This window comes from Primulina tabacum, chromosome 14 (assembly GCF_025594145.1).
Source record: "Primulina tabacum isolate GXHZ01 chromosome 14, ASM2559414v2, whole genome shotgun sequence".
NCBI classification, from domain to species: Eukaryota; Viridiplantae; Streptophyta; class Magnoliopsida; order Lamiales; family Gesneriaceae; genus Primulina; species Primulina tabacum.
In genome coordinates, this window is record NC_134563.1 from 2,877,060 (window position 1) to 2,886,239 (window position 9,180).

At 32.3% G+C, this 9,180-nt stretch overlaps 1 long non-coding RNA gene across 2 annotated transcripts; it reads left to right on the plus strand.

The window, feature by feature from the left end:
• Positions 1 to 6,633: 6,633 nt before the first annotated feature.
• LOC142524645 (uncharacterized) lies at positions 6,634 to 7,732 on the plus strand. 2 transcript variants are annotated; one of them, XR_012814931.1, is made up of 2 exons: positions 6,634 to 7,065; positions 7,502 to 7,732. It is a non-coding gene; the product is annotated as an uncharacterized LOC142524645 (long non-coding RNA). The 2 variants fall into 2 exon arrangements; XR_012814932.1 differs by lacking the exon at positions 6,634 to 7,065 and adding an exon at positions 7,083 to 7,308.
• Positions 7,733 to 9,180: the final 1,448 nt, after the last annotated feature.

Genomic DNA, 9,180 nt, shown 5'->3' on the forward strand with positions numbered 1-9,180 from the left:
CACGCCAAGAATTCATGTTGAATTATCAGAAAATATAAATAACAGTAAACGAATACCAGAATCCATCGATTGATCTAGCGTCAGAATTATGGATCTTTCAAGACAATAGAGAATCAACCACCTTATTCCTGCCTTAGATGAGAGAATGAGAGAGATTCAGAATATGTGCTCCGTATATATTTTGTGTTATTCTATGTGCCTCAAGGACCATAACCTTATATAATTTTAGTAGTCTTCGACCCATCATAGAAAAATTAATTGGGTTGGGTTTCTTCACATAAGGTCGACATACCAATTTATTTAATATTTTGAAAATCCATAATTAATTAGATCACTTTATTGGGTCTTTTGTTAGAGAGATTGTCCATGTACAATTATTTAAATTACGTGAGCCCACAAAATAATTCTAACATTACGCGGTTAAGTCTGGTCTACGTCCACGGAAGATTAGCCGATCCTTGTTGATTGTCCAAGAACGTTTGAGAGTTACAACAAAGATATTCTCTCAGTGCACGATTACAGAGGTATCGATCCACACTTAGTGTGTTTGCAGATTTCAATACATTGTCATTTATTTATTTGTTCTGTTTTTCTTTCATTTTCACTGGTAAGATGGTTGAAAATCGAGTGAATTATTTGACTGTTGAAAAGATATTGATTTTTTGCGGATTTCGGACTATCATTTTCCGTTACATATGCCGCATTTGCACGGGGTTTATGCTTGATTAAATGAATTTTATACAAGTTATTTTTGGTTTTTTTTGAATTTCTATATGGCGTATTAAAACAAATTCCATAATTAATTACATATAATTTTCATTCGAGTGAGTCTCATGTGAGACCGTCTCATGGATACTAATCTGTGAGACGGGTCAACCCTACCCATATTCACAATAAAAAGTAATACTCTTAGCATAAAAAGTAATAATTTTTCATGGATGACCCAACTAAAAGATCCGTCTCACAAATATGATCCGTGAGACCATCTCACACAAGTTTTTGCCTTTTCATTTGTATTTGACACCCATCTTTTTGGCATGAGAATTTTTCAAATAAATAAAATACTGCTTTATATTTCTAATTAGATAACACGCTTCTATTATTTACATTGGGTATTAACAACTTTAACACTTATTTTTCTTAGACTGAAATGCCCTTTTCCTAATCCTACCAGCTCTGCATTAAAAAATAAGGGGTGGCGTCCCTTGTTGTTTTGAATTTTCATAATTTAATGTCCAATAATGTTTGGTTTGCACGTCTCTACATACATACATACATATACATACATACATACATACATACATACATAAACACGCGCGCGCACACACATATATAAATATATGCATATATATATATATATATATATATATATATATATATATATATATATATCAGCTTTAGCTTTCTACGCACTTAGGTATACTTGTTAGATAAATAAAATAACAAGTTTTGTTAACATCAAAATTAAGATTGCGAACATGAAATGTTCCAAGATGAGTTCTTGACCATAACAAACAGCCCAAAGCCTCGCCTCCTCGAGTGTGCAAAAACCAATATTACGCGTGAACCCTGAAACCCATACTCCCTTATCAGTGCATAGAATTCTGCCTCATCCGGACTTGGTGTTATTTTGCTTCAAGCATCCATCCACATTTAGGTCAATCCAGCCCGTCAATGGATGGATCCATCAGAGTCGTCTACTTATGTATTGGATATTGTCACCTCCCATTGCACTTCTGGAGTTGAAGGCTCTTTTAATCTTATATGATCCAGCTAAATTTAAATTCAATCTGATTCTTAAAAAAATAACAATAATCAAACAAAGAGCAGAAAAAGAAAAAAATAGTTCAAGACAGAATGATAATAATCTTCATAAATTTTTTTTATATGTTTTGAAAAATTTAATTCTATTATTGATCTACTTCATTAATAATATACAAATTTTGGATACCAAACTTGCTGAACAAGTGGGAGACAACGGAAGAATTAAAAATTGAGTAACTAAAATATTGGGAATGAAATTTGAAGAGCCGATGCTGATAGTGTTCTAAAAGGTCATTTTAGTTTAATAAAAACAAGGAGGTGTAACTAAGTTAGGGAAATCTGCAAGTCGAGACAACAAATAATAGAAGGGGAGTGTGAGAATAATTTTTAATGTGAGAATAAAACTCTTTTTATTTGAACAAATAATAGAAGGGGAGTGTGAGAATAATTAGGGCACCCACAATGGGGTGTTAAATGGGTGTTATACCATTGTGAGTGGGCGTCACTCACAGGAGAGAGGGTATGGGGCGTTCAAAGAATTGAACGCCCCTGTATCAGTTTATTTTTTTAAAAAAATTGGACAATTAGCGACGGTTTTTGAAAAACAGTAGCTATCAGCGACGGCTTTTTAGAAACCGTCGCTGATTTGCTGACACGCGAGCCCCACGTGTTTGAATTATTTTAATTATATTTTATATTTTATGAACGCCCCTCTGTCCGGTTATTTTTTAAAAAAAATTGGACATTTAGCGACGGTTTTTAAAAAACCGTCGCTATTTGCGACGGATTTTCACAAACCGTCGCTAAACGTTGTTTCCTTATTTAATGTTATTTAATGTATTAGTTTAAAGTAGCCGTTGGAATATAGCCGTTGCAAAGTAGCCGTTGAAATATAGACGGCTAGTTAACGGCTACTTTAATAAAAAAATCAAAATTTCATCTACAAATACTCATCACTTTACACAACTTATTTCAATCATTCAAACATCCAAATTTGGATAAGGCGGATTCTGGCGCTGCTGGTAGGAGAAAGCGGTCAACATGGAGTAAAGTTGAAGACGAGGTTTTAGCGAGATCATTTGTCACTATCAGCGATGATACAATTGTCGGCAACGATCAGAAGGCGGATGCTTTTTGGGGACGTGTTGCAAGCTACTACAATGAAAATCGTACTCCAGGTACACCTAGCAGAATTGCAAGTGTCATACGATCGCACTGGCACAATACCATACAAAAAAAGGTATATCGCTTCAATGAAAATTACAATAGTGTATATAGTGCGTATCGTAGCGGCCACAGTGATGAGGATATATTGCGGCTTGCGTATGAAAAATATCGTGAGGAAAATAACGGCATTGCATTTAATATCGAGCATGTGTGGAGAATCATAAAAGACCGTCCAATGTTTACTCCACAGTCCGTCGATCACCTTGTTAGCACAAAGAAGGCGAGGACCTCAGAGTCAGGGGCAAGCAACACCTCATCTAACCAAGATGCAAGTCTACATGTAGACTTAAATGAAGAAAAAACTCGTCCAATGGGTCATAAGGCAGCAAAGAGAAAGGGAAAAGGGAAAATGAAATCTGACATTGAAGGTATGACAATAATTTGGACAATATGTTTGCAAAATTTACTGAGTATACAAGCGTTAAAAAGGCTGAAGTTGAAATGAAACAAAAACAACTCGAAGTTGAGGAGATGAAAGCGAAAGCTGCCTTAGCCAAAGTTCAACTAAAGGAATACGCAATCCTTTCGAAAGACACTTCACAAATGACAGAGGAGCAACTTATCATCCACGAACATCTATGTGAACAGATTAGGGGGAGATGAAATATGTAATTTTTATTTATTGTAATTTTCGATTATTGTACTTTTCAATTATTGTAATTTTCGATTATTGTACTTTTCAATTATTCGATTAATTTTAAATAAATGACGTTCGTAATACAAGATAAAATTATTTTACTCAATAAATATATTTAAAATTAATAATATTATTTATTTTAAATAATAATCATTTAAATTGTGTAAACAAATTGAAATTATATTTATTTAATGTAAAATAAGAATAATGATAAATGAGTGGACAGCGAGACCCATAAATAATGAGTATTAATGTTAAAATGAATGTAAGAGAATGAATGTGTTAATGTAATGTGTATGTGGCATGTGGACCCCATACTTTTTAATGAGGTGGTGGGTGTTATAACACCCACCAATGCGGGTGGTCTTATAGGTATATGATCTTTTCGATTATAAATTTTCTTTGCCCTTTGTTTTCGGTAGATGTTCAAATGTCATTTTTTAAAAAATATAGACATAAAATATTTAATCAAAATTATAAGTCAAAACTATCCCAATAAAAATTTAAGTACCAATGAATAAAATTGAAAAAAAATAAAACATTTAAAAGAAACTCAAAAAGAGTAGGCCCTTAATTCGCCCATTTTTTGAGTTTCACGATTCTAATGGAGGAGACGGGCAGAGTGACGGAGATCCATTTAACATATGACGGGAAAAACGGATGCAAGAGTTGGTTTTAGTTTTAAATCCGGAGTCGGAGTCGGAGTCGGAGTTGGAATCGGAATAAATTCTTAAAAATAAGAAATCAGAATCAAAATTATGTAGAAAATTTGTAACTATTACAATAATACATGGTTTTAATTTAATGTTATTAGCAGAGTAGAAAGCTTAATTTATATGATTTAAACCATTTTTTTTTGTAAATTGAACTAAATTTAGAATGTAAACTAATCAAGTCGAGCCGGACATTGTCAGGCTCGAGCTCAGCTCGTTTAAGATATATATAGGCTCGAGCTCGATTCATATTTTATAATTAGACTCGAACTCGGCTCGTTTGAAAATTACAAAACTCGCAAATAGATCAAACTTGGTTCATTCATAGCTCGTTTATCATGTTTAACGAGTCTGGCTTGTGCTCACTCATTAAGCAGGTTCATTTTCGAGCTCGTTAAATAAGCTAATTTTAGAACTCTTTGAGTATTTTTAGCCAAAATACCTACTATTATATGAAATTTGAACCGAAATTTGAAGGGTTCGTTTCTCATTTCAAAACATTCATATATCATATTTGTCACGTCCCGAGACTCGGGATTGACATCGGCGTTGTTTAACAATCACACAATTGAAACAACAAGCCTTTGTAACAAAGTGTAAACCGAAACCAGTTTATAAATCATAATTCAAACGAAATAACATTGTCTTACAACTCAAAACGAAACAGTAAATAATGCGGAAACGTCTTACAATTTATTTAATCATAAAATTCGAAATATAATCTATTATTGGTCTTGCACATCACCAGCCCCAAAAGTGTTCCGATTCCTCCTCCTCGAGTTCCTCCTCGGATTTCTCTGGGAAAGGTTGTAAGGGGGGTGAGTATTTTGGGAATATTCAGCAAGTGGGGGCGAATCGAGCACAATAAAACAACATGTATAATTTCGAAATTTAAACATTTAACCCATGACTTGCAAACATCATTCATAGCACATGCATAACGTTGACCAGCACTGAGATTTATCTACTTTCTATGGTTTACTGACGTCAAACCCTAATTTTTACTCCTCTAAGGGGGCGAGGCCGTATAGCGGTTATATCCCCCACCGCGTAAGGGTACGTCATGGTTGGGATTCCCACCCATATACAGTCGACTCCTCACAGTGCTTAAAACAGTATGACAATCAACACAAGAAAGGAGTAGAAGAAGAACATGTACTCGACCGTATTTTCAAAAAACACATGAAGAATGCATAATCGAAATTAATTTTATGCATGTTTTTTTTTTTAATTTCTACAGGGCGTATTAAAAAAAATCCATAATTAATTCCAGATAATTTGCATTTGTATTTGAGACTCATCTTTTTGGCTTGAGATAATTTTTCAAATACACATTTATATTTCTAATTAGATGACACGCTTTTATTATTTACATTGGGTATTAACAACTTTAACACTTATTTTTGTTAGACTGAAATACTCTTTTTCCTAATCCTACCAGCTATGTATTAGAAAAATAAGGGGTGACGTCCCTGGTTTGAATTTCCATGATTTAATGTCCAATATTGTTTGGTTTGCAAGTCTCGAAGTTTGCTTCAGAGGCATACTTGATATTTTTTAAAAATATATAAATATATTTTTTTAAAAAAATAAATTTGTTGACTTTGACTTGGTGTTGGGTTCAATGAATTTATGGAATTTCTGATTTTTCTCAATAAAAATAATAGGAAACTTGCTTATTATTATAGTGACGATGGTCAGCGACGGAGTCAGAAAATTTAGGTTGGGAGCAAAAAAAATTTTAAAAATTTTTAAGAGCAAAAGCAAATATTATGGAGAAAAATGAAAATAATATAATTATTTTAAAGCTCTTAATTAATAAAATAAAAAAAAATTGAGGTGGTTGGTCAGCTAGCTCCGTCCCTGAATTGATGGTAATGATAAAGGAAAAAAAATATATGCTGCTGATATCTATATATATCTATATCTATATATATATATAAAAGCAGAGTTTTTGCCAAAAATAGTAATTTCCCGCCAAAATGTAATTTCTAAAAAAAGAAAGATTTATCATGAATATTAACATATGTATACCACAATAAATGATAATTTCATTTATTGTTTGCATTGATTATATCAATTCATTTAGTTCAAATTTGAATATAATTTATTTTTATATTAAATCAAATATAATTTATGTATTATATGTCTTTTATTATTTTTTTATTCAAAATATATATAAAAGCAGAGTTTTTGCCAAAAATAATAATTTCTCGCCAAAATGTCATTTTTTAAAAATGAAAGATTTATCATGAATATTGACATATGTATACCACAATAAATGATAATTTCATTTATTGTTTCATTAAAAAAGTACAACCACTCTTTATATTTTGTCTTCATAATTATACTAATGTTTATGCTCTGTTCCTTTAATGTACTGGACTTGTATTTTTAACATGTGTTGAATTCATTGTTTTGATAGGTTAGCATTTTTATTATTGTAATATGCTAATAGTATTTTTTCTTTCAATATTATGCCTTTTATTTGGTAATATGATTGTAATTATATTTCGTTATGATAGGTTAAATCCTAAATTTGTTTTATTATGCAACTGCTGTCTGATCGGGGCCTTGTTGTTTCGTTTAAATGCGATAATGTATAGCAGAATGTAAATGAAGATGAGAACAAGGATGAGTACAATAAGGATGAGAAGCATGAGGATAAGAAACAGATAGAAGGCGAGGAAACCGCAGAGAACAGCAACAACAATCTTACGTGAGGTGATGGTATTTAAATTTATCGTTTATGTTTTGCTAGTGAAAGGAACATTGACTCATGATTCTAGATATACGTTTTAGCTTGTAGCCAATTTATTTTGGTGCTAAAACTTACATTGAATCCGTAAAGAGGATGGAAATCATGGTATTTGCAACTTTCTGTTGAGAAGTTCGAGAGCTTCGATTTGGCATTAGTATTTCTCTAGTTTTTCTAGTTAATCAAAGACCCATTTTTCCAAGAGGAAGGTATGTATAGTCATGAAGTATTGAGAAATTTTTGGAGTTCAAGAAAATGGTATATCTATTCTATTTTGTAAAGGCTGAGTGCCTTGACGACGTGTCATTACAAATTTCATGGTTTTATTTATCTCCCATCGGTTTTTTACATTTTTAAGGTACATATGTTTCGACTAAAATATTTAGTTATTAACAATTGTAGTGGGAAACAACGAGTGAAGAAGAGAAAGAGCACTTGAAGCAAGGAGTGAGGAAGGAAAAAGATTGCACGAGGAGGAATTTTTTTTTAGGTTCTGCTTCTTTATTGAATCTCTTAATTCTGTTTTCCATTCGTTTTCGCTTGAAAGATAGTTGTAAATCTAGAATTTTCTGATTGTTGAAAAGATACTGGTTTTGTTTGCAGATTTCAGATTATCATTTTTTATGTTTTCCATTCATTTTGTGAGATGGTGAAGTGCTTCTATTTTTTGAGCAGTATAATAAATTGGGCTAATTGTACATACACCCGTTGAAAAGTCTAAAAACACATAAAATCCAACAAAAAAAATATATGAATAGATTAATGTGTACTTAATTTTTCTTTAAAATAAAAAACATTTACCACATTTGCACGAGGTTTTAAGGTTGATTAAATTAATTTTATATATGTTCTTTTTTCTGTTTTTGAATTTCTGCCGGGGGTATACATAAAATTTACCCATAATTAATTTACGTGTAACTTGCATTCGCGTCTCATAAACATTTCATGTATTTGATACTCACTTCCCTTGACATGTTACAGCTTTTACACTTCACAACTTAGGTAAATGTCAAATGCATAAAGTATAGAGATGTGGATACAAATAACCCATTAATTTACATATTATTTATTTACAATTGCACATAAATGTGGTTGGTTGGATTTATTGTCCGGTCTATGAATATGAAAAAATATATGAAATATATGTTTTTCTATGTCACATGTGAAATTTATACTTTTAATGGAGACTTTTTAGCTACAAATTAAAATTGTCTTTCATAATTTTGAATGATCACATGAACACGGTTAATGAGACATCGTAGTCAGGATATTACATCCACGTCATATATAAAATGTCACCATTGGTCCAGGTATTTGGGATTGATGCTTAAAAGCAAAAAAAAAAGGATCAATTATGATTGTTGGATTGAGGGTATAATACCCGGCCTCATAAGAAACGAGTCAATATATTGAGTGTTGAACTAATTTTTACTTTTTAGTAGTTGTTGAATAAGCACTAAATTGGGGTTATCAAGACCAATACTACAAGATTTTGGAATACAATGGGATCTTCGTAAAGTTGATTGTGAGTATTACAACAAATTTGATTGGGAGATTCAATGGCAAAGATAAAGGGATTCATTGATGTGTTATTTAGTGCGAATGACGTGTTATTTAGTGCGAATAAGTGAAATGACACAATGCATACAAATTTTCCAGTGGGCTCTGAAAGAAATTCCTGAAAACCATATGAGAATGTAGACTAGCTATACAAATTCATAATTTTTTTTTTTTTTTTTGTCAAGGAGGAGCATTCAAGCAACACAGTCTGTGATGGATGACGAGCATCAAACTATTTAAGAAGGCATTTCTTTTGTACAAGCGAGGGCCTCCGGATGTTTCTGGCTGTTTCGGACTCCCTTACTTCAGTGCAAGCGGTCACGTGGAGGAATGAGGACCTGAATTACACAGGAGCACGTATAGATATGGCAATGGGGTGGGGCATAGTAGATTTGTCATCCCTATCTCCATTCTTGTTCATGAATTCCATCCTCGTCCTCATACCCGTTTTTTCGGGTTAGGGGAATCCCCTAACTCACAGAGATCAAATCTCTATCCTCATTTAAAAAATAATGATGGAG